The 26711-nt window shown below is 33.9% G+C and overlaps 1 protein-coding gene across 2 annotated transcripts in view; it reads left to right on the forward strand.

The window, feature by feature from the left end:
• Positions 1-26711, forward strand: part of LOC140451485 (uncharacterized) — a 193445-nt gene that overhangs the window by 93415 nt on the left and 73319 nt on the right. The gene's annotated exons all lie outside the window — the stretch shown is intronic.

Raw genomic sequence — 26711 nt, forward strand, 5'->3', positions numbered from 1 at the left:
GGCTTTTCTTGCAATCGGCATCAAACCATTCTTTATCTCACTACTTTTTTACTTGACCTAACCGCTTTTTGAACTGCTTCCTTCGTAGCTTCTTCTATTATTCTCCACTCCATTTAGTTTTGCTGTCACGCCTGCCTGGAAGTTGTCAGCGGTGTCATTGTTTCTTAGTTTTGCGACGTCATATTTTTTATACGATATTCTCTGTTCTCTGACCTTAGTGATAGTTTCTCTTAATTTCGTGATCGTTAGTATGTGATCGGAATCCGCGTCTGTCCCTCTATAACTTCTAACAACTGTTATTAATTTCGCGTGCTTGTTTTCCACTAGGAGATGGTCGATTTTACAATCTTTGTGCATTTTCTTGTGATCGAAGTAAGTTCTCATAAATCTCGAGTTGTTCTCTTGCGCAAAGCCTACCAACTCCCCATTCTCGTCATTTTCGTCATGTTCAATGAAGAGATGTACCGAACAACCGTAGTTGTTTGGTACATCTCTTCATTTCCCATCTTGGCATTTAAATAATATTAAAATTTTTAAATCATATTTTGAAATTTGATTATATATAAGTTCAAACTTACGTTAGAATAAACTTACTATAGAATTCCTGTTTTACGTTCTGATCTTTATTCTCTGGAGTTTGCACATTTATTAAGCTTAATTTTCTAGTTTTACCTTTTAGTCTCAGCCTACAAATCTGTTCTGATATTGGCTCGAACTTCACTATCGTACTTTGTAACCGGTCACCAATTATAAAACCCGTTCCCAACATTCGGTCTTCCTCACCACGACTGAAAAAGCTGTAATTGTCTATCATTGTTACACTAGTTCCCTTTTGTTTTGTTTCTTGCATTACCAGGATATCCACTTTGTATTGATTCATTACTAACACTATATATTTTAGGGCGCCTGCTTCACAAGTACTTCTCATGTTCCTTGTTTTCCCTATTGATAACCCCTCCATGTCCTCGTTCATTGCCATAGTTCCATTTTCCTTTGATCCATCTCTGCTGATGCTCTCTTTTGTTCGGTTCCATATTCATACTCTGCTATCTACAGTAACCTTCCGAATCCCCCTTTTTACTGTTTTATTTTCCCTCTTCCCTTCGGGCCTCTTGTGCTTTTTTCTTTATTTTCGCTTGAATTTTTTGTCAGTTATTGTCAAGTCATTGTTTATGTAAATATTTTCTTCTCTAAATTTTCTGTTATTTCTCATTAGCATCTCCTTTTCTTCTTGGTTTTCTAGCTGCAGCACACATTGTCTCTCTACTATCTTAAGAGCTGATTTAATCTCTATCTGTATCTGTAAGGTTTCCTCTATCATTTTCCCATGGCCGATTTCAGCACGATCACGTTATCCCTTTTCTTCTCTTTCTCTAGGTACTTAAGTCTGGTACTTAATTCTCGATTCCGCTTCAACCGCTTCAAGAAAAAACTTTTATTCGCCTTATCACTCAATTTATTTACTTATTGTGTATAATTATTGTTTTTAAATCGATACAAAAAATAGTTTCACCAATCACCATCTAATTCCTATCTTCATATTTCGTATATCGCTGCTCGCGATAGTACGAAATTCGGATTTTACTAACACGGAGCCCGGTACACGACATTTACGTTCGACGGTAGGCCTTGGAGGTTCTATTGAATAGTAAATAAAAAAATATTAAAATTTCAAATATATATTATTCGAATCATGTTTTCAGTTCTTCAACTTCAAAATTTGTAATGAGTGTACTATTAAAAATAAAAAAAGATATTAACGTTACATTGAAGTAATGTTCAATTAGTATATTTCTGATCGATATAATTATGCCAGATTAATCGAATTATTTGAAAAAAATCTTCTATTAAAAAATCACCAGAAAACTAAATTTTATGCAACTTATGTGTAGAAAGGTTCTGAAACTACTTTCTTGTGGCATGGTTAAGTTAAATATTCTGTTTTTTTTTTTATCGAAATAAGCCATAATTATTGGTTGTGATTGCGATGAAAATCACATTTTTAATTAACTAATATTTTTGACGTTCGATTTCCACTTCGGAAATTGTTCTCAAAAAAGGTTTATGTAAAGATGTCTGTAACCAAAGATTTTGTTATTGGTTATGTCATTTTAAAATTGACATACCTGACCCAGATCTTGTAGGCCAATAGACTCTGGTGGCAAAAAACACATTTTGAGGGTGGTGTTATTACCCTAGGAATATGACTGACTGCTTTTGTGTGTTTCATGTTATATGGTTGTGTAACAAAATTATATCTTAGTTGTGGTTGTGTAATGTAAATTGAGCAAAAATTTTTATTTATTTATGTGTGTATTATGTGTTGCATATGTGTTGTATGTTACATTGCAGATGGTGTGTTTGGCCTCCTATTAGCTATTGTTGGTATATTTGTTGTTGACTTGTGTTTGGTTTTGGACAGGATGGACCTCAGTGTATTGGTTGTTTTGAATGTTGTTATGATGTTGTACTTGTTTTCTATTATATTAATAATCGCATATTGCAAATACACTTCGATTTATAGATAACGTTTAATCAACATACAACCATGTATGTAGTAAGAAAATGGAATTTTTGTTTAATGTTAGTATATATTCGAGAAAGATAATTAAGGTATATATTTTATTTATTTTTCTACTTTAATCCAATTTTTTACTTATTATAAATAAACTTTTCATACGCACTTTATACTGAAGTTTAAGAGGTCTGGTTTGGAATTATCTGTAATGTAATGTAAATTAAAATATTTAAAATAATTATTTGTTGAGAAAATGTTAATACAATTTAACATTTAAATATTAAGGCGAATGTATTTTATTATTTCTTTTTCAATTCTTCCAATATTCTGCTTTATTATTTCTCGTATTATATTTTGATTGTTTTTAAAAGTTATAAAACTTTATATATACAGGGTGTTTCAAAAAAAGGTAACACCATCTCTAAGATAGGTAAAAAACTGAAAAATAATTGGGGTTTGCCTAGTAAACATTTTTGTAACGCCATCCGTTTTCAATATAAAGAATGTTAAAGAAAAAAATATACATTTTTACGATTTTGCCGAAACTACTTGCAACATTGTAATGAAATGTTGTACAAATATGTTTTGGAAGCTGATAATCCCATGAATTTGTTTTTATATTTGACTCTCTTAGAAGACGTTAGTTACAAGGTTCGTACCAAGTATTATTCAACATAACTTTTTTAAGGGTAGAAATTCCAAGTGAACTTAAACATCATACAATTTTACACCAAAATGGTCTTGGTTAAACTCAATATTGTATACCGATTTCGGTTTGTGCCAAAATATCACCTTCGTTCGATTACAGTTACAGTGTGGTCCGAACAAATGTTCTTTATAAAAACGCTTTATAATGCATTTATACAAATTAAATGAAACATATTGTTGTGTATTTCTTTAAGTTAATATTAATAGAAACCTTTAAATATTATTTCTACGCGTATATAATAAAATATGTCTAGTGGCTGTAATGCCAGTGTACTCGGCAAAGTGATTCTAAAAAAGAACACACCTACAGCCTAAATATTTCGTGTTCTATCGTCTAGCTCTTGCTAGACGATTTACTGGTTAGAGTGGATTTTTTGAAACATTGCCAGAAAGGACAGCCCTCGTTAAACATTTTTTTAAATGCCTTCTTTTTGCGGACGAGGCCACCTTTACGCGACAAAGTATGTTTAATTTCCATAATGCACACTACTGGTGTGGTGAAAATCCACGAGTTAAAAGGGTATCACATTGCCAACACTCATTTAAACTTAATGTTTGGCAGGAACTTTAGGTAACAAATTAATAGGTTATCATATTCTACCTGAAATGGTGAAATTTATTTTGATTTTTTAAAGAATCACGTATTCGAGATATTAAAAAATTTAACGCTAAACGAGCGAAAATCTTTATTTTTTTTGTACGATGGAGCTCCACCGCACTTTGATGCTGTCGTAATTGGTTAAATAACCATTTTTCGAATCGATGGATTAGTAGAGGTATAGAAGCTCCGATTGATTAGCCCCCTCGTTCACCCGAAACAGTTATTTATTTGAACAGGATAATATAGAATTAACCGGATAAATCTAACTCTATCTGGGAAATTCTAGTATTATCCGATATTCGCGTTTAACCGCAATATATATATATATATATATATATATATATATATATATATATATATATATATATATATATATATATATGTATATATATATATATATATATATATATATATATATATGTATATATATATATATATATATATATATATATATATATATATATGTATATATATATATATATATATATATATGTATATATATATATATGTATATATATATATATATATATATATATATATATATATATATATATATATATATCAAATTTTCTCAATCTTATACGAGGTATGTCAAAAAATGGAATTTTGTTCAAGTTCAATTTTACGAAAAAGTTTTTTGGAATTTTTATGTTTAATGTGCAATTACATTTTTAAAAAAAGTGCAAATTTTTCTCAAATTACCGATACCGAACATCATTTTTTTTATTATTACAAATATTATAACTATTCCGTCCCTATAAAAAATGATGTTCAGCAAATGTTCACAAAACAAAATTAATTAAAAATCTAATGAACATTGAAGAGTCAATAATAGATGAGGGCAATACCTTGAAAATCGTTTTCATGGAAGAGTTATACACTAGGTTTCTGCAGTTTTTTGTAACTTCGGTCTCTAGATTTGACGCCACTCGATTTTTTTTATGGGGATGTCACAGGAAAAGATGTATCTTTAAAGACCTTTTACAGATGTTGCTCATTTGGAAAGAGTCACTAAAGAATGTGTTCAGAGTATTACTCCGGCTATGGTTAGAAAAATATTGAAAAACTTTCCTGATAACATAATTACCTGTATTGAAAGAGAAGTCTGATATGTTGAGCTGTTACTGGATTGAGGGAGCTAATAATGTTCGTTAAATAATTAGAAGAAAGTGAATTATTATGTATTACACATTTAAATACATCGCTAAAATGTTACAAGACAAACTTAAACAAATTGATAGGTTATTAACACTTCAATTTTCGTTAGATTTTTAATAAATTTTATTTTGAGAAATTTTGCTTATCATTTTTTATCGGAACGGAAGAGTTATCATATTTATAATAAAAAAAATGATGTTCGGTTTTTGATTCCAAACAACTTTTCATAATAACAATTTTCGATATTGTGAAATATAAAGGTACATTACTTTTGAGCGAAATTCACATTTTTTGACATACCTCGTATAAAATTGATAAAATTTAATATCTGATAGTTACATCTTAAGTTTTAGACCATGCAAAACTTTTTAGAAAGTATACATTTTTTCGTGAAATTTGAACTTTGAAGAGACAGTAATTAGGCAAGTGTGTTTGTTAGCGATACCGATATTATTGGCGAAAATTATTACTGTATTTATAATTTTTAATGAGATATTAGTTATTTAGTTACTAATAGTGAATTTTTTTTTGTAGTAAATTAATTAAATAAAGTTAGTTAATATACGTGTAATTGACTTAATCCTCGAACCCATAAAAAAACGTAACAATATGGTTTCACAAACAGTGGGATTAAGTGAAAAACGTTATTGTCTAGAATTTGTATGATAAAAACAAGAAACCAGACCAATATGGAGCAAATTCGAGGTATGATTGCCGCATTGGAACAACGTCCAAATCTAGAAGAAAAAGACGCTGATGAGAAACGTCGTCTGGACGAAAAAAAGCTGAAGAGAGACCTCATCTTTGTCAAAAATTATTAAAAATAAATTATTTCATTTATATCAAAAACGTCAATACTTCTGAATTTTGGTATGAAATACCTTTAAAGTTAATAGTTAACGAATATTAAAGAAAATAAATATATCAGTAGAATAATTAATAGGATTTGACAAAATAATAAGATAATAGTGTAATGCTATTTATATTTAACTGTTTTAACTATGTCTGTATTCAATTTGTTATATTGTTCCTACTTTAATTTATTAAAAAGCACGATAATTTATATATAAGTTTATTAATCACTAAAAATACATAATTTATTTAAAAGCGAACGTGACAATTAAAAATCTCGGGCGCGGTCCTCAGATCTTCACTGACTCCTTCAGTGAAAAATCCATTATTATATATGAAACCACAACTGGCCTAGAATTCTCTGATTTATACTAGAAGGTCATCGTCTGACCGGTTTCTCTCTGCCAGCTGGTAGAATCATCTGGTACAATCTACAACATATTAGAATTAGTCATCATATATTTACAGTTATTTTTAGGCCAGGATATTTATCGTAACATTGCCCCCCTCTTAAAAGATGGTTCCTCCTGGAACCTTGTCGGGACTGGAACCGGAACTGTATGCTGGTATCGGCAACTGGACCCTCTTACAACTTCCAGTTGTATAAAAATGACAAGGGACGGTTTTCTCTCCGCACCAGTAACTATGCGGATTGCAACAGACTAACACCTGGACTTCGGTGTCTTTGAAGATCTCCTCCACCATATTTCGGATAACCCTCCAATCTAATTGGCGGCACTCCAACTTTGGCATGGCTAACTTTTGCACGTCGGACTCTAGTACGTGCTCTCTCAATTGAAGTAAGGCTTCCCATACATCTCGGTAGGTAGGTTGGTCACGGGCAGTGTCTTTTGTTACCAGGTAGAAAAGGTAACGTGATGCACCTTGGAGTTTCAAGGTTTTACCGGGAGCTGGCACTTGGCATTGAAGTTCTGCAACTCGACCAAACTTCCTTCGAAAGACGGATGCCAACCCTGGTGCGTCTTTGATACTGGCCGGGACGGTAAGGGCCAGCGAGTAGTCATCGGGGAGCGCGAGTAGATCTTGCTTTTCTTCAGTGGTAACACCATGTCTCGCTTTACCGGTACCTCCATAGGCACCCATGAATTCCTCAAACGTGAGGTCAGACACATCGTGGACTTGGTTTACTTCCACTTCTTCATCTACGTCGTGGTCACCTTCGAAAGCTGCCAACCGGTTATGGTGTACTATCATCGGCTTTCCCCTCGGAATCTTGCTTATTCGGTAGATGACATCGTTGATCTTCTCCATGATGAGGTATGGACCTTCCCAAAACTGCTGCAATTTGGGAGAACAACCTTTTCGCTTCTTGGGATTATACAGCCATACTTTGTCGTTCTTCTTAAAGCAACCCTTTTCGGCTTGTGTATCGTACCGTTTCTTCATTCGGTCGCTAGCGATCTGAAGGTGGGAACGGACCAACTCATGTACATCGTCCATTCTTCTTCGTAATTCGATCACATAATCTTCACCTGCTACATCTTCTCCAGGTCGACATCCAAACTCGAGATCACAAGGTAGTCGCATTTCGCGTCCGAATAGGACTTTGGCTGGTGTCTGGCCTGTTGATTCGTTAACAGCAGATCTGTAGGCCATTGTGAAGAACGGAAGGTATTGGTCCCAGTCTCGCTGATGATCGGACACCATCTTTGTCAAATACTTGCCAACGGTCCTATTCATTCGTTCTACCATACCATCCGATTGCGGATGATACGCGGTAGTTCTTGTTTTCTTCATGCCTAGTCTATCACATATTCCTTGGAATAGATCGCTTTCGAAGTTCCTGCCTTGGTCACTATGTATCTCCAAAGGCACTCCAAATCGGCTGATATATTCTTGGATCAACTTATCTGCAACGGTGGCGGCCTTCTGGTCGGGAAGTGCGTAAATCTCGACCCACTTAGTAAAGTAATCCATTACTACCAACATGTACTTGCCTCCATTTTCACTTTCTGGAAATGGCCCAGCGATGTCCAAAGCTATTCTTTCAAACGGGCTTCCAACATTATATTGTCTTATACGAGCTCTCCTTTTTTGGTAAGGCCCGTTACTCGTGGCACAAATAGTACATTTCTTACACCAGTCTTTTACATCGTCGGAACTGTTCATCCAATAAAACCGTTCCCGAATTCGCTGAAGGGTTTTCTTTACACTAAAATGCCCTCCCGATGGACTGTCGTGTAACTGACGAAGTACTTCGGCTATTCTGCTCTTTGGGATAACCAACTGTCTTCTCTTCTCTGAACCGTCATCATTTTCCAGGACTCGTTTGAGCAAGCCATCTTCGATGATAAATGAGTCCCACTGGGCCCAATACGTCTTAACTACTGAGCATAGGTTTGATATTTCCTGCCAAGGTGGTCGACGGTTTTCCTCTTTCCATTTTCGGATTTTCTGTATAACTGGATCTCTCTCTTGTTCTTCCCTTATCTTAGTAGGCGTCCAGTCGTCGTTGACAATCGTCGTTCTTAGCACTGCTGCTTCCTTGGATTCCGTTTTGTTGCAGTGGGAACACTCTGCTGGGCATGGCCTTCTGGAAAGAGAATCAGCCTTTCTATGGCTAACTCCGGCCCGGTGCTCAATCTTAAAATCGTATTCTTGGAGTCGTTCGATCCACCTGGCTATCTGACCCTCTGGATTCTTAAACTGCATCAACCACTTAAGGGCGGCATGGTCGGTTCGGATTAGAAACTTTCTGCCATAGAGGTATTGATAGAAGTGCTCTACTGATTTCACTACTGCCAGAAGTTCTCTTCTCGTGACGCAATAATTCCGTTCAGGTTTTGAAAGAACTTTACTAAAATATCCGAGAACTCGTTCCTGTCCTCCTTGAATCTGAGACAGCACTCCTCCAATTCCCACATTACTTGCATCCGTATCTAAGATGAACTCTCCTTCTGGCAGTGGATACCCTAAAATTGGTGCTGTTATTAAATGCTTTTTCAACGTTTCAAAGGCATTTTGGCAGTCTATATCCCAGCGGTATTCTCTTGCTTCCTCTGTAAGTCGCGTTAATGGCTTAGCGATATCTGCAAACTTCTTAATAAACCTCCGGTAGTAAGTACATAGTCCCAGAAAACTTCTCACTTGATGTTTGTCAGTTGGTTTTGGCCATTCCTTAATGGAATCGATTTTTCGTTTATCCACGGCCACTCCTTCTTTACTAACTATATGACCCAGATAATTGACTTTACCTTGAAATAGCTGGCACTTCTTGGGGTTTAGCATCAATTGGGCAGCTTTAAGTCGATTAAAAACGTTTTCTAAATTCCTCAAATGATCTTCGAATGTCTCCCCCAAGACGATTATGTCATCTAAATAAACCAGACATGTTTTCCAAGATAACCCTCTCAACACATTTTCCATAAGCCTCTCAAATGTCGCAGGAGCATTACAAAGTCCAAATGGCATAACGTTGAATTGCCACAATCCAGATCCTGTGGTGAAGGCTGTCTTTTCTTTATCTACTGGGTCCATTTCTACCTGCCAGTATCCAGACTTCAAATCTAAAGTAGAAAACAATTTACTTCCAGCCAATGTGTCCAATGTGTCATCGATCCGAGGCAGAGGATAACTATCTTTCTTGGTAACGTTGTTCAGCAAACGGTAATCCACACAGAACCTCGTCGTTCCGTCTTTCTTCTTAACCAGGACCACCGGAGAGACCCATGGGCTCGTAGAAGGTTCTATCACCCCGTCTTTCTTCATTTCCTGAACAATCGTTTCAGCTTCCTCTCTTTTCGCCTGTGGTAATCGTCGAGCTGTTTGACGAATTGACTTAGCATTACCAGTATCAATTTTATGCTTAACAACGGTAGTTCTTCCCGTCTTTCCTCCTTTCGGTACGAAAATATCACGATACTGCCGAAGAAATTCCCTTAATTTCCTTTTCTCCATCTGGTTTAGAGACTGTCCTGCAACTGCAACCATTTGGTCGAATTTGTCGTTGGAATTATCAGATGTTGTCGCCTGACGGATTATGGATGTCACAGGTACACAAGTTCCTACTTTTGTCTCTTTCTTTATGGTCACTGGGTAGTCATTGACATTGATAAGCCTCACAGGAATTTCCTTAGCCAAAGTCACCAATTCCTTTCCAATTATGATTCCACGGCCAACCTCATCGTCGTGGTTCCAAGGCTCCATCATAACAGGTCTCCCTTCGTCCACAATTCCCTGTAGCCGCGCTACTATGATCGTTTCGCTTCTCGCAGGCACGACTGTATCTTCTTTAATGGCTGCTTGCACAGTGTTGTCATTATGTGGATGGAGAAATACTTCCTCGTTGCCAACTTTGATTACCTTATTCTTAAAATCCAATTGGAATCCATGCATATTCATTACGTCCATTCCTAATATAACATCCTCTTCGATGTCAGCAACTATAACAGTATGGACAAACTTCTCTGCTCCAATTCCCAATTGTACCTGGATTTCTCCATGAATGTTGGCATTTTCACCTGTAGCGGTCCGAAGTCGCAACCTCGTTGGTAACAGTTTCTTTCGGCTGTTTATAACTGTCGGGCGTATAATGGTTCTGGTCGCTCCGGTATCCACCGACAACGTATGCTTTTTACCATTTATGTCTCCATCTACATATACACTATCTTCACGACATTTCAAAGAAGCTATTAGTATGAGAGGGTCTTTGGAAAAGTTCTGGGTCGAAGCTGCCCCCCTAAGGTTGACCCGTTCTAGTTTTCCTGATGGTGAGTTTCTTGATTTGCGTCGTACCTAGGGTGTTTACAGGAGCTTCGTACGTGTCCTATTTCGCCACAATTCCAGCATCTGATGGTCTTCGTTTTCTTGTATGTCATGCTTTTCATCATATTAACGAGCTGGTCAAGTTTATCTTCATCTCCTTCCTCTTTTACAGTCCTAACTTAACTGTATCCGCCAGAGGCCTGCGTAGCTGACTCGTATTCGAGGGCGGCGGATAAGACATCAACCAGCGTCTTGTGACGAGCTAATCGTAGTGTTCTCTGCATTTCATGATCACGAAGACCATCAATAAACGTTTGAACGGCCAATTTTTCCATCATGTCTTCGGGAGCTGTTGGATAAGCATATCGTACTAATCTGGCAATATCTACCTCATATTCTTGAAGAGCCTCATCTTTCTTCTGTCTACGATTTTTAAGCTGCGACTGATATACATGCTCCAAATGTTCGTGGGTATATCGCATATTTAACCTCTTCTTCAGTTGTTCGAAATCATCGGTCTCCTCTACGGCTATGGTCTGAAGCACATCTAAGGCATCTCCTTGAAGAGCGATAGTCAGGTTTACCGCCTTTTCTTTTTCAGACCATCCATTTACTGTTGCGGCTGATTCGAACTGTTTCATGTAGTTGTTCCATGACGATTTTTCATCGAAAGTTGGGACTTTCACATGGACAGAACCTCCACTTCCTTCAAATTTCGGCCGTGTTTCCAACTTACATTTCGTCTCTTCTTCTTTTGTCTCCACTGTAATTGGATTGTTTCCTCTCTCTGCTGTCCCTGTTTCCTCCATCTTCCTTTCCATCTCTTTAATCTTTTCTTCGAAAGCCGACATATCGGCAGCAACTTGGTTTTTTAACGAAGATATTCTATCGTCGAGGGCAGACATCTCAGAAGTTACTTTAGAGATTTCCAAAGAGATATTAACAGAGACTTTGCTTTCCAGCGAAGAAATCTCGTTAGAAACTTTGTTTTCTAATGACGCGATGTCACCAGAAACTTTGGCTACATCAGAAGATACCTTCGAAATATCGTCAGAAACTTTGTTCTCTAATGATGCGATGTCACCAGAAACTTTCGAAATATCGCCAGAAACTTTGTTCTCTAATTTCGAAATCGACGAGATGACAGCATCTTCAAATATATAAGTCCCTGGATCTAGTCCTTCTTCTAGCAAAGCGTTTTTTAGTCGTTGGGCTAACTCAGCCTTTTTTCCGGTAGAAGCTAATTCTCTGTCTTCGAGATGTCTTCTAAAATTCGTCACTGTGAGCTCATAAATCGTCGTCATTTTCACAATTTATTTTATATCCACTTTTGACACCAATGTAATGGTATTTATATTTAACTGTTGTCTTTATTCAATTTGTTATATTGTTCCTACTTTAATTTATTAAAAAGCACGATAATTTATATATAACTTTATTAATCACTAAAAATACATAATTTATTTAAAAGCGAACGTGACAATTAAAAATCGCGGGCGCGGTCTTCAGATCTTCACTGACTCCTTCAATGAAAAATCCATTATTATATATGAAACCACAACTGGCCTAGAATTCTCTGATTTATACTAGAAGGTCATCGTCTGACCGGTTTCTCTCTGCCAGCTGGTAGAATCATCTGGTACAATCTACAACATATTAGAATTAGTCATCATATATTTACAGTTATTTTTAGGCCAGGATATTTATCGTAACAATAGGATTTACATCAAACATTTTACGTTTTATATTAAATTAAAATCATCAAAACATTTTATTTATAAAGCACATTAAAAAATGGTTAAACTAAATAACATTTAACTTTTTGTCAAAGTTTATGATTGATATGTCTACAATTTTCTTCAATACATTTATCAATACGTTCCATAAAAGATCGTCGCATTTTAAGTAGTATCATTGATTCAAAAGAAACTGCTGCAGTATTTATTTCTCCCCAAAGTTGGTTGTGAATGTTTATGAGATTCTTGTAGACACGTTGTTTAAATGCGCCTTATACACCAAAATCGTATTTGATTATTTTAAGAAGTTATATATTAGAGAATTTAATAAAAATATATTTATGTGAGGGCATTTTTAATAAATTAGCATATAATAATTGTAAAAAGTTGTATTTTAGTAATTTTAATGTTGTAAATAGATTTAAGTGAGCCATGTGCCTAGGCAACCAACTATACAGTGAGTGATAGACAGATATTTATACTCTGAAGTGACGTTTAAGAATATTTACGAATATAAAGTGGGGTTATAATAATATATTGTTTGAAATGTGTATTTTATTAAATTAGAGTGTTAGTTACTAATTTAAATGTTTATTCTGATCTGAAAAGCCTAAATGTCAACAAAATTATCAATGGAACATTAACGAATTCTCCAGAGTGCAGAGTGTGACCATTGTTTACAGTCGAACATTCTCGAAATAATGATTATGGCGGTGGATCGAACAGATATTTTTTTCGAGAACATCTATATGAAAGTAATGGAACAAATTGGAACATGATCTCTTACCAGATGGTTCTGGAATATACAAAAGGATATAAATAACCGTGATTTGGATTCAAGATGGAAGTTTTTAAGTTTTTAGTCAGAAGTCAAGCAGTTTATTATGAAAGTTAGTTAGTGAAGTCAATTGTTCACAGTTTTAGTAAGTCAGTCAAGCAGTTTAATAAGAAATATGAAAGTTAGTTGGAGATAGTCCAATTGTTTAATATAGTGAGTTAAATGAAGATTAAAAATTATGCATATATTTAATGCACATTTATAATTATACACAAATAATTATTGAAGATTATAAAAGTATATTAGAAGAATATTGGATGGACATTGGAAGAAATTAAATTATATTATGGTTGGAGATTAGTATAAATCAACTTATAATAATTGGATATTGGTATATTGAAAAGAAGAATAAATATAAATGGTGTTTGCTGGTTTGGTTGGTGGTGTATAAATGCTGGTGAAGAAAACTATATCTTAAATTGGTAGAAGCTGATAATTGGAAAAAGTAATTTCACAAAAACAAGGATAACCGAAGTACGAAGACATTCAGTGGTGATTAGAATCTATATAGTGGAAAACAGTTCATTTAGGCATTCAGTGAAAGAAAGGTACAAAATTTTGTTAATATAATTTAGTTAATGTCATAACAATTTCAATTTTGAAGATAGTTTGTTTAAATTTTACATTGTCTATAGAATTTAATTAGTTTTATAAGAATATCAATTTAAAGATAGTTTATTTTAAATTTACATTGGCTAAGTTAGATATATATGTGTGTTTCATAATAGTTATAATAAAGATAATTTAAAAAAGTACTTACAAGCTAATTCTTTGAGAACCGCGATAAAAACCCTATATATATATTATTAAAAATACTCATTGCTCATCATTCAAACAAAAAACACATCATAACAATATATATAAATATATATATATATATATATATATATATATATATATATATATATATATATATATATATATATATATATATATTTATGTGTCTGTGTGTGTGTGTGTATTGATAGCTTAGGCTAGTTGTTTATTTTGTAATCAGTCTGATGTCTTCTTTAGGCCAATAAAGCAATGTACCTCACGCTTTATATATATATAAATCAAGTATGTCTATTTTCGTCCACAGGTACTGTGTAATGCCCTTTTGGTAGTCGCCTTGTTTGTGTTTTCTTACTTAATATATTCGTTATTTCCTTCTCTTCCATTTGCTATGTCGCATGTTAAGATTCGATTAGTTGTTTATTTTGTACTCAGCCAGAGGTCTTCTTTAAGTTAATAAATCCAAATTTGTCTTAGTTCTTACTTAATATATTCGTTATTTGCTATGTCGTATGTTGCAATGTAGTAAGGTGTCTTTTTTATGTGTCAACTTATTCGCTAAAAATTAGTATAATGAATCTTATGCAATTTTACATGGGAAATGAAGCAGAAATGATATAGCAGCCTTTTTACAGGTATAGCTTTTACGTAAGTCTGTTTAACTTGATTTAATTTTATTTAAGTCTATTTACCATTATTTAATTTTATTTAATTTTCTTTAATTCTATTTAATTTTATTTTTATAGTAAGTGTATGTGTATCTTACCCAATGACGTATAATAAAATATTATACGTTACTGTGAAGTAGTAAAATTTTCGATTAAGAATATTTGAATCATCAACTTGTAAAATGATTAGTAATAAATCAAATGTATCGTTTGAAGAACAATATATGATTTAAATGTATGTCAGATGTTGATAGTTCAGATTTCTTTCCTAGGTGGCGTAGTTACCTTACTAGACAAACAGTGTGACTTGTCGTCCTAGCTTTTGATATAGATAGATTAATCATATAATTTGATTCTAAATTTGTTTGTTTTTTTTTGGTAATTTTTTTTATTATGGTTTGCTAATTATATGTTAATTAATCAGATAATTTGCTAGTTGATTCCAAAATTACAGTTAAATAATATTTTTTAAGTAATAGTTAAAAAAAGTGTATACACATTTTGTAAAAAAACGTTTTTTGAGAAAGATTTCCGGAATAGAAATCAAAACGTTAAATGTTAATTAATTAAAAATGTGATTTTAATCACAATCACAACTAATAATTGTAGCTTAATCCCATAAAAACATAATAGTTACCTCAAACTATTAACTGATATCTGCCATGAAACAGATTGTAAATTGAAATATGTAATAAAAATATTCCCCTACACAATTCTCTGGGAAACAGTATCTATAGATTGTCTCAATGTGACTAGTCTGTACTGTACAGGGTAAATGCACAACATCAATGCCATACTTCTTTGCAAACTTGTATTAAAATAAACGTCACTTCTTACTACTTAGCCTAATCCATCTGTTGTGTTGAGAGTAGCTTAAGTACTAATGCCCACTAACGACCCTGCCTGACTTCCTTCTCTCAGTGGTTCTCAAACATAAATAATATTTGCTACAACATACTTGGGTTAAATTAAAATAAAATAGAAATTAAGAAATGCTTTTTGTTTATGTCACACAAGGAGTTTGTTTTTAATTCTACATTATGTGCTAGCGATACAAACCATTTGTTTATAGATTTAATTAAAATCGAATAAAATAAAACTAAAATATAAAGAAACATTTTATTTATGTATTGTTCCGTTCAAAAGTTTAGGGGGAAGGACTTTTAAAAACCACACTGTATATGTTGGCAGTAACAAAACATAAATAAGTTGAAAATAAAAGAAGTCATTGTATTTAATTTAGTGTGTAAGTAATCGTAATTGTACACCATTATATTTAGTTCCTTTTTCTGTTAATCGCTGTCACATTTAGTTTCTGCTTCATTATTATCGTCACTGTCATCACTATCTCCGGTATTTATATTTATAATAATTGGTTCGATATCATCCAACAAATTGTCGATTTCCCACAATTTTTTTCTGATGATATTACGTGGTTTACATAGTTTTTCCATTTCTCTGGCGTAATGACCTGGTACGTTGCTGTAATTAAATTTCGCATTTCAGCTTCTTTAAAATTCGCGTTACGTCCTATATACCGTTTCACTTTACTCCAAACCATTTCGATGGGATTGAGTTCACACTGATAGGGTGACAGAAGCCATTCTTGAATATCTTTTTTAGTGTTGAACTGTTGGGAATTTGTTCTGACTTTCTGCTGTGATAGGAGGCATTGTCCATTACCACAACAGTTTTTTCCATCAAATTTAGCATTAAGTTATTTTCGAACCAATCTTCGAAGGTCGGTCCATCTATTTCGTCGTGGTTGTCCTGAGTATTTTTCTTTGCCAAAAACGTGAGCTCTGCTCCATCAACAAATCCACTGGTAGATTCTGCGTGCATTAAAACGAACCGTGCACCACGAGCTGTTGGAGCTGTTAATCCTGTTGTCAGACCACGAACAAAAGCATCGCGATGAGATGTAATTGTTTTATCAACCCATTCTTTTTTCACACTGTGCCCGATATTTACCCATGATTAATCCAAATACACTATGTTTTATCCTTCTGCACGGTATTTACGAATTGCGCGTAAATAACGATGACGCCGCGAGATGATTTCTGGTTTTTCAATCAAAATTGAATTTCTGCCACGTTTTATAAACACAAAATCCATATCACTCAGCAAGCGATGTAGCGTGGCCCGTGAAAAGTTGCACAAAGTTTCTTCGACATTTACAACAGCTAATATAGAGTTTATTGTTGGTGGTATGTTGTCACGAAAAAATTGATGAACTATTCTACGAATTTTACTCCTGACACCTTTATCGTACTTGTCACGAGAATTAATAACCTTTCGCTTCTTGGGCCTGCTCTTTGGAGATTGTAATCCAGGTGATAAATATTCCTGTCGTATGCGAAACAGAGTCTTTTCGCAAACACCACTCATTTCTTATATTTTCCTAATTACACTTGATACAGAATCGTTGTTATCCTGATTAAAATGATAATTAATAATATTCATTAGTATCTGCTTCTCTGAAAGTTTCAGAGCTTTTCCACGTTTCCATTGAACAATTTTCTCCATTTTGCGGTAAAAATTCGGTGTCAAATATAACAATAGCCAACAACAGAAAATAACAATAATTGCCAACAGCAAATCACAACAACAGCCACCAACAAATAATAACAATAACAAAAAAGTGACAGTACATCCAAGATGGTACAAATAATCGTAACTCGAATATGTTTACGCGCTCTGAAGAACAAATAAAGACTAATTAAGACCCTGGATGTATCAAGCTTTTAAACATATTCTGTACAAGAATTATTCTAATTGCTTCTTAATTACTGAATAACTTAAAAGTATTTGCAGTTGATATCAACCAAAATTACAAATTCCTTACAAATTATGGAAGTAATTAGCACCGCAGTAAATTTGGCAGTTAGTAGAAATTACCGGAATTATTTTAAACTTTGAAACAAATGTTTATGTAATGCACATTTGATTATACTACTGCTACTAATAAAAGATTAAAGTTGATAAGTTACTATTGAAAGCAAATAATGTATAGTATTATGTAAAATTATTAGCAAACGATATTTGTAAATTACATAAAATTGTACGTGAGGACTTGTTGAGAACTCCTGGTTTATTCCGTTTATTTTGATAGACAATAGAGAACGTCATCGCTCACTGCATAAAACTGGTAACGTCTTGGCGAAATTCTCATAAGATTAACATTGCATATCTTACCTGTACATATTAGTCACTTTGAGACGATGTATAGGTAAATATACAACTGAACGAAGATAAATCTATTGCATCCCAACTAGCCGGCAGATAGTTTCAATGTCGTTCTTTAAACTTGGCCCAAACCGATCGATATTTATGTATCGAAATACTATTCTTGTTAGATAAATTAAGCATTCTTCCCTTTTTTGCGCATTACTACCAATTTTTACACAAAAATATCTATCTTAGCACTTAAATATTTATTCTAAGATAAACTATCTAGAATTATATATAGTAAACAGACAAAACCAGAAATAAAATAATAAAGAAGCTGTATACAAGATATCGTAAAACAATGAATGAAATAAAAGAAGTTCTTATTAATCGGATTCTTAAACGAAACGTATAAAGACATACTGACGTTAACAAAATACATTAGGAAATTTCCGCATATAAAAAAATACATCCAATTTGGTAATGAAATCCTTTTGTATCCATAAAGCTATTTTTAGAAAAGCACGTACCTACCAAAAACAGGTATTTGATAGTATACATATCTATTACATACTGTAATGCGTATGAACGATAACAAAAATAAAGAGTCCGTATGAACCGTTTAGAATATAAGCTGGAAATATACGGCTTAATCGCCTAGTTGCCAAACTATCGGAGCTTACTTAGACCGATATACTAATGGTTCCAATATACAGTGAAAAAGATCTGAACGACCCCTATAATATATAGACGTGAACTAAGCGATATACATTCATGATACAGGGCTACTTATGAGCTCCACAAAATTTTTAAAAATTATGAAACTATACATGTTAACGAATCGACAGAGTCAATATTATGGAATAGTCAAGTGAGCTCCGTATATCGGTGTCCACTTGAATTTTAACATGGGCGGAGTTCACTTTATGCCGTAGATATGTGCGATCTTGCCAAAACGTCGTCAAAAGAATGGTTTTTGCCAAAACCAAAATTATTAAATTATTCAACGCGGAGTCAAATCCGGAAAACAACAGAAAGCATGTATATATATATATATATATATATATATATATATATATATATATATATATATATATATATATATATATATATACATCCCGCTATCATCTTAAACTCTTTTCACGTTGCAGTACTGCAACCGTTACATGGGCCACGCCGAATGCATGTCCGTAACAATATTTTTAGGCTTGGCACCGTTGTCCGTTTTTCAATATTCCGATTTTTTTATATATTAAATATTTTAAATCAAACATACATTTTGACCTCATGAGGTAAAATCATTGTATTTTTTATCATTTTAGTATCAATAGATGTTGCCGAAGTAAATATTTATTACCTAAAATAGTATTTCGATACATAAATATCGATCGGTTTGGGCCAAGTTTAAAGAACGACATTGAAACTATCTGCCGGCTAGTTGGGATGCAATAGATTTATCTTCGTTCAGTTGTATATTTACCTATACATCGTCTCAAAGTGACTAATCTGTACAGGTAAGATATGCAATGTTAATCTTATGAGAATTTCGCCAAGACGTTGCCAGTTTTATGCAGTGAGCGATGACGTTCTCTATTGTCTATCAAAATAAACGGAATAAACCAGGAGTTCTCAACAAGTCCTCACGTACAATTTTATGTAATTTACAAATATCGTTTGCTAATAATTTTACATAATACTATACATTATTTGCTTTCAATAGTAACTTATCAACTTTAATCTTTTATTAGTAGCAGTAGTATAATCAAATGTGCATTACATAAACATTTGTTTCAAAGTTTAAAATAATTCCGGTAATTTCTACTAACTGCCAAATTTACTGCGGTGCTAATTACTTCCATAATTTGTAAGGAATTTGTAATTTTGGTTGATATCAACTGCAAATACTTTTAAGTTATTCAGTAATTAAGAAGCAATTAGAATAATTCTTGTACAGAATATGTTTAAAAGCTTGATACATCCAGGGTCTTAATTAGTCTTTATTTGTTCTTCAGAGCGCGTAAACATATTCGAGTTACGATTATTTGTACCATCTTGGATGTACTGTCACTTTTTTGTTATTGTTATTATTTGTTGGTGGCTGTTGTTGTGATTTGCTGTTGGCAATTATTGTTATTTTCTGTTGTTGGCTATTGTTATATTTGACACCGAATTTTTACCGCAAAATGGAGAAAATTGTTCAATGGAAACGTGGAAAAGCTCTGAAACTTTCAGAGAAGCAGATACTAATGAATATTATTAATTATCATTTTAATCAGGATAACAACGATTCTGTATCAAGTGTAATTAGGAAAATATAAGAAATGAGTGGTGTTTGCGAAAAGACTCTGTTTCGCATACGACAGGAATATTTATCACCTGGATTACAATCTCCAAAGAGCAGGCCCAAGAAGCGAAAGGTTATTAATTCTCGTGACAAGTACGATAAAGGTGTCAGGAGTAAAATTCGTAGAATAGTTCATCAATTTTTTCGTGACAACATACCACCAACAATAAACTCTATATTAGCTGTTGTAAATGTCGAAGAAACTTTGTGCAACTTTTCACGGGCCACGCTACATCGCTTGCTGAGTGATATGGATTTTGTGTTTATAAAACGTGGCAGAAATTCAATTTTGATTGAAAAACCAGAAATCATCTCGCGGCGTCATCGTTATTTACGCGCAATTCGTAAATACCGTGCAGAAGGATAAAACATAGTGTATTTGGATTAATCATGGGTAAATATCGGGCACAGTGTGAAAAAATAATGGGTTGATAAAACAATTACATCTCATCGCGATGCTTTTGTTCGTGGTCTGACAACAGGATTAACAGCTCCAATAGCTCGTGGTGCACGGTTCGTTTTAATGCACGCAGAATCTACCAGTGGATTTGTTGATGGAGCAGAGCTCACGTTTTTGGCAAAGAAAAATACTCAGGACAACCACGACGAAATAGATGGACCGACCTTCGAAGATTGGTTCGAAAATAACTTAATGCTAAATTTGATGGAAAAAACTGTTGTGGTAATGGACAATGCCTCCTATCACAGCAGAAAGTCAGAACAAATTCCCAACAGTTCAACACTAAAAAAGATATTCAAGAATGGCTTCTGTCACCCTATCAGTGTGAACTCAATCCCATCGAAATGGTTTGGAGTAAAGTGAAACGGTATATAGGACGTAACGCGAATTTTAAAGAAGCTGAAATGCGAAATTTAATTACAGCAACGTACCAGGTCATTACGCCAGAGAAATGGAAAAACTATGTAAACCACGTAATATCATCAGAAAAAAATTGTGGGAAATCGACAATTTGTTGGATGATATCGAACCAATTATTATAAATATAAATACCGGAGATAGTGATGACAGTGACGATAATAATGAAGCAGAAACTAAATGTGACAGCGATTAACAGAAAAAGGAACTAAATATAATGGTGTACAATTACGATTACTTACACACTAAATTAAATACAATGACTTCTTTTATTTTCAACTTATTTATGTTTTGTTACTGCCAACATATACAGTGTGGTTTTTAAAAGTCCTTCCCCCTAAACTTTTGAACGGAACAATACATAAATAAAATGTTTCTTTATATTTTAGTTTTATTTTATTCGATTTTAATTAAATCTATAAACAAATGGCACTTCTTGGTTGATGATCTGTAGCATTGCGGGATTGTGCCGCCTATAAGGCTGCTTGACTGGATCGCACTTTTTCTTCAATTTTATTTCGTGTCTTATTAAGTTGGTGGGTCCTGTTATATTCTCAAACTCCCTTAGTTCTTTTCTTAGGAACCTTTCTAACTCCGTATTTTGAGTGGAGTCTTTTAAAGTGTTACATGTCTCTTCTTGATGTTGTATGTATTGTTCGGTCGTATGTTTATCGAATTTAAGTTCGATAGAATGGTTCCTGAGGAATTCCACTCCTAGTAGGGCATCTTCCGTCAACCCTGGCATTACTATGAATGTTTGTCGGGTTTGTAACTTATCGATCTCGCATTCAATTGTCAACTTCTGGTTAAGCTCCATTGACGCTCCATTTGCTAGTCTTGTTCTCCCGCTGTAGCTATCTAGAGAGTCCTTGTATATCTGAGCTATTCTATCCCCGACGTAATTTTTAGTAGTTCCTGTGTCGATGAGCGCTCTGTATGTTCTTTGCCCTATTTTTAGTGATGCGAACAGTCGAATGTCATTGCTTGCTGGCTGTGTAACGGCGAAAACGAATGGAGTCGAATCTTGTTTTACAGACTGGGACGACTCCTTGTTTCTCCAGTCTGTAATTCGTTTCCCTGACGCCTGAAACAGCAGTCGCTGCTGTAAACCCCTTCTCTGCCGCAACGCGAACAAAACTTTTTCCATGGGTTTTTGCAGTTTTTACGGCTGTGACCTGGCATCTTGCATCTAAAGCATGCCGTTTTCGCATCGTACTCTGCTTGGTCCGTGCGTCTCCAGTTTCCACGGCAAATCTGATTTGCTCGGGTCTTTTCGTCTTCTAGAGCTTCGTATTCTTGGGCTAAATCCTGTAATTCGGCTAAGTTTCCGAAATCCCGGCGGCGAGCATAAAGCTTATATTCTGGTAACAAATTTTTGTATATCCTTTCGAGTTCTTGGTTTTTAGAAAAAGATCCTTCTCGTCTGATTAATGTTTGAATCTCCGTGATATATCTATCTACTGGTTCGTTCTGTCTCTGTTTTCTGTTTCGGATTTCCTCTTCTAGTTGTAGCAAATATCCCCTGGGATAGAAAGCTTTTTTAAAATCTTCGCTGAAATCTGTCCATGACTTCCAATTTTCGTTATTGTTTCTGTACCATAACAAAGCGTGGTCTCCTAATAATTCTGGTAATGCTTTTAGCAGATCTTGTTTATCGATCTCGTAGGCCAAGCTTAATTCGTCTATCCTCTCTAAGAATTCTATTGCATCCGAATGTTTCTTGTCGAAGTGTGTGTTCCACTTTCGTACTTGATTTAGCAATTCTGGTTGCCCCATTTGTTTCGTTATTGCTAACTCCTGTAATTGTCTTCGAATGCCCGAAATTTCCTGGGCCAGTGTGTCGGATTCTGTTCCCTTGGAAGTTTTTTCTTTTGGGATTGTTCCTGTAGCTTCCTCGCGATTTTTAAAATAGGTTCTGAGTCGTGCTCTCAATTCGTCGACGGTTCCCTTGGGATCTAGGCCGTATTTTTCGGCCTCGCTCTGCAATTCCTCTTTGCAAAGTCGGTTTATCCACGACGTACCTGTTACTGAGTCTGTGTCTTTATCTGTCGGCATTTTATTAATTTTTGCTCGGGCGCCAGTTTGTGATGGGTAGCTCTTTCGGGGCGACAGACTCAGTAAAACACAGGTTTGAAATAAAAATAAATCTATTAAGTATATATATACAATAAATAAAAACTAAAAAAAAGGAATCCTACGTTGTATACTTATAAAACAAAAATAAAATGAATTCTACGTTTCCGTCTGGGTCCCGCGATGAATGAATTTCCCGGCAAACGTCTATAAAAGAAAAGAAACTAATTAGTACTACTAATATACTCGCTTTCGCTTCAATTCAGCGAAAGCTCCGAATATGCTCGCAAACAAAATATTTAGCTGTGCAGACCCACGGCAATGTTCAATACACAATGCCGACGGGTTCCGCTTGGCTAAGGACAGAGTATGATCCTCAATACGGAAATCTCTGTCCCGGTTGGTTCTATGCAGATCCACGGTAATGCTCAATACGCAATACCGATGGGTTCCGCTTGGTTAGGGACAGAGTATGATCCTCAATACGGAACTATCTCTGTCCAGAATGTCTCGCTGGTTCACTACACCGGCGAGTCAGGGAGCCTAGAGCGCTAGCTACAAGACTGTCTAATTCCGCTATTCACACGCCTTAAATAGCCGTTTGAATCCCACTACACCGTCAGGTTGTAGAAGTGGATGCGCAAATATTGACACTCCCACGGTTCGAACTGTTAAACGATCATAGCATCGTTACATACTCTTATATATTTATATATACTTTATCCACTTTATGCCGTAGATATATATATATATATATATATATATATATATATATATATATATATATATATATATATATATATAATGTGCACTCGTAAGTGAATGGGATATTTTAGGTCAATTTGGAGATAAAAAAGACAAGAGTTGTGCTACTTTATTTATTTATTGAAGACCTTTCGCCCAATGTTCATTGGGCATCATCAGTTCATCTAAAAGAGTATTATAAGCGATACATCTATATGAAAAACAATTAAGTAAATGATCTTACCTTTAAAAGATCTGTAGCATTAAGATGTTATTATTTTGAAGAAACATCAAAAATTAATCTATTAAATAAATCAGCAAAAACACAGAAACACAGAACGCCGGAAGATTCCCAATTAAAGTAATTTTATATTAATTTTTTAATTTAACTTTTGAAAACATTGATTGATTCTAAAATCTATCAAAAAATGTAATTGTCAATTTTGAAATGTTATATTAACAAAGGCAAGGCAAGGGATCTAGATATTATATATATATATATATATATATATATATATATATATATATATATATATATATATATATATATATTATTGTGATATTTATAGTCTTGGTGCGCCAAGCAATAATTAGCTAATTAATTTTTTTTGATTAATTAAAATTATTTAAATGATATGATTATGACTCTATCACAATTTTTAATTCTTTTATCTCAGGGTTAAATTCGTGCTTCAATATCTATGCTATTACATGTGAAAGGTAAGGTCCAAAGAATACCGGAATAATAAAAAACACATATGATCTAACACTATATATTGAAATAAAAATAATGAAATAATTCACACTCAAAAGTTTTCAATAAATAAATCTCATATAATGATTCTCAAAATTTTGTTCTACGTACGTGAACAATCAAAATTAATGGTACAAACAATATTAATTGAAATCTCAAAATCCCAAACTATTCTAACTCTCCTAATCAAAATATTTATATCCTTTCTAAATTAAGTGTAAAAATTGTGTTATCAATAAAAGAAAAAAAACTGCAGAAAACAAAAATATCTCTCTCTGATGATGAGTGGTCCAAATCCTTGTTCCTTGTAGACTATATTATCTCCTCTCAACCGCTCCCTATGTAATCAGCAATCTTACAATAGATTGTTGCAAGTATATCGTCCTTAATGATCTCCTTCAAAAGCACAAATCATTCAAATTATGATAGCCTTTCTCCTCTCGATAAACTGAATCTCTCGTTGGCCCGAGTGAAAAATGACTCTTGGAATATCTTCTCTTTACGATAAACTGAATCTCTCGTTGGCCTGAACAGTGACTCTTGGAATATAAGTAGAGAAATATGACTTACAATATTTTGCTGCTTCAGCTTCTGTCAGATACACTAACTCCACAAAAACTCACTAACATTCAACACTACTGCTTGCTACATTTCGGGAACCGCCAGAGAACAATCACTGTTCGTCTTACAGACTTGGGAAACCAACTGATTATCTTTTCTCTCTCCTAAATCTAGCTAAACTTTCATTCCTACATACCTATCCCACCTTTTTCAATCTCCGCCAATCAAAACTCGTCACAATTCCCCATTTTTTCATTTCGATAACAAACAAATTTTTACCTATAATTATACAATTTCCTAAAACTTATTTACAAATAATATTTTTCTATAATTCTTAAAAACTAACAAAAACCTCTTTCTAAAATCTCTTCTATTGTCTCTAATCACTGCATTAATGTATTTGGAAAACCCGGTTCAATTGTCTTTTGATTTCACTTAAAATTATGCGGGTCACTCAAGTATGACAAAGAAATAATTTATGTATAGCTTACATTTTGTTTAGTACAGGTAATCCAAGAATTTAATAACTTTCCTTCTTCGAAATGTTTGTTGGTTATTCTTTCTGAATTATTTTAATGTTTTTTTTAACTTTAAAATATTTTAAACAAACCAATATTTTTCTCGATTTTACATATCATAACAAATCCCCGCCATTTGATCTGCCGAAAACTCTTTGTTAAATTTTAAAAATGACAAAAGTTTTCTAGGATCAAATTATTTCACTATGTTATTAAAATCTACTTATGATACTGATAAATGTCGTGAATGTTAAAATACCCCGTATATTGCCTGTCTTTATACGGGATTGGATATATTTTCGTTTTAAATTTTTCCAAGTATTTTCCCTTAAAAGAAAGTTCATAATTTTTAGCCACTCGGTTTACTTCATTAACAAGATCTCCATGGTTTCCTAAAATCTTCTCTATTTTCTTTCCCATGTTTTCTCCACAATTTATTTTTCTTTCATCCTCCTTTTGTTCACATGTGTTCACTGTCCATAATACTTCTTCACAAAATTCTGGATTCTCGTCCATCAGTGCCATTTTTTCTTCTGTTTTCTTTTTATCCTCTAATTCCCTTTGGTATTCCGAGCACCATGTTTCTATTCCTTTTATTTCTCTGATGATACTTTCTTTTTCTTCCTGCTTCCATTCTGTTTTATCGCCGGTTGCCAACAATTCCTCTGTACCTTCTATTTCCTGTTTTTCTCTGGTCTCCATCTTATTTTCCTGCTTTCTTTTCGAACTCTTCTTCTTTTTCTTCCCTCTCTTTTTCTCTTCTGTTAGATCTTGTTCTTGTACTTTCGGTTTATCCTCTACAGTCATATCGATTTCTTTGCGTTTTTCCTGTGCATTGATCCTTCCAGAATTTGTTTTCCTATCTGTTTGCTTTTCTTCTCCTGTGTTGTCTGGTTCTGCTCTGATTTCCAGTTTATTTTCCGAAAAATTTATGGTGATATCTTTTTTCCTCAATTCATCAATTCCCGCTATCATATCATGATTTAAATCTTCAATCACCACACATTTCATAATATGGAATTTGTTTCCCACTCTTATCTGTACTCCCAAACCTTCGTTTACTGTCGTCAAATTTTTATTGTTTGCACCCACTA

Source organism: Diabrotica undecimpunctata, chromosome 1 (assembly GCF_040954645.1).
Source record: "Diabrotica undecimpunctata isolate CICGRU chromosome 1, icDiaUnde3, whole genome shotgun sequence".
In the NCBI taxonomy this organism is placed as follows: domain Eukaryota; kingdom Metazoa; phylum Arthropoda; class Insecta; order Coleoptera; family Chrysomelidae; genus Diabrotica; species Diabrotica undecimpunctata.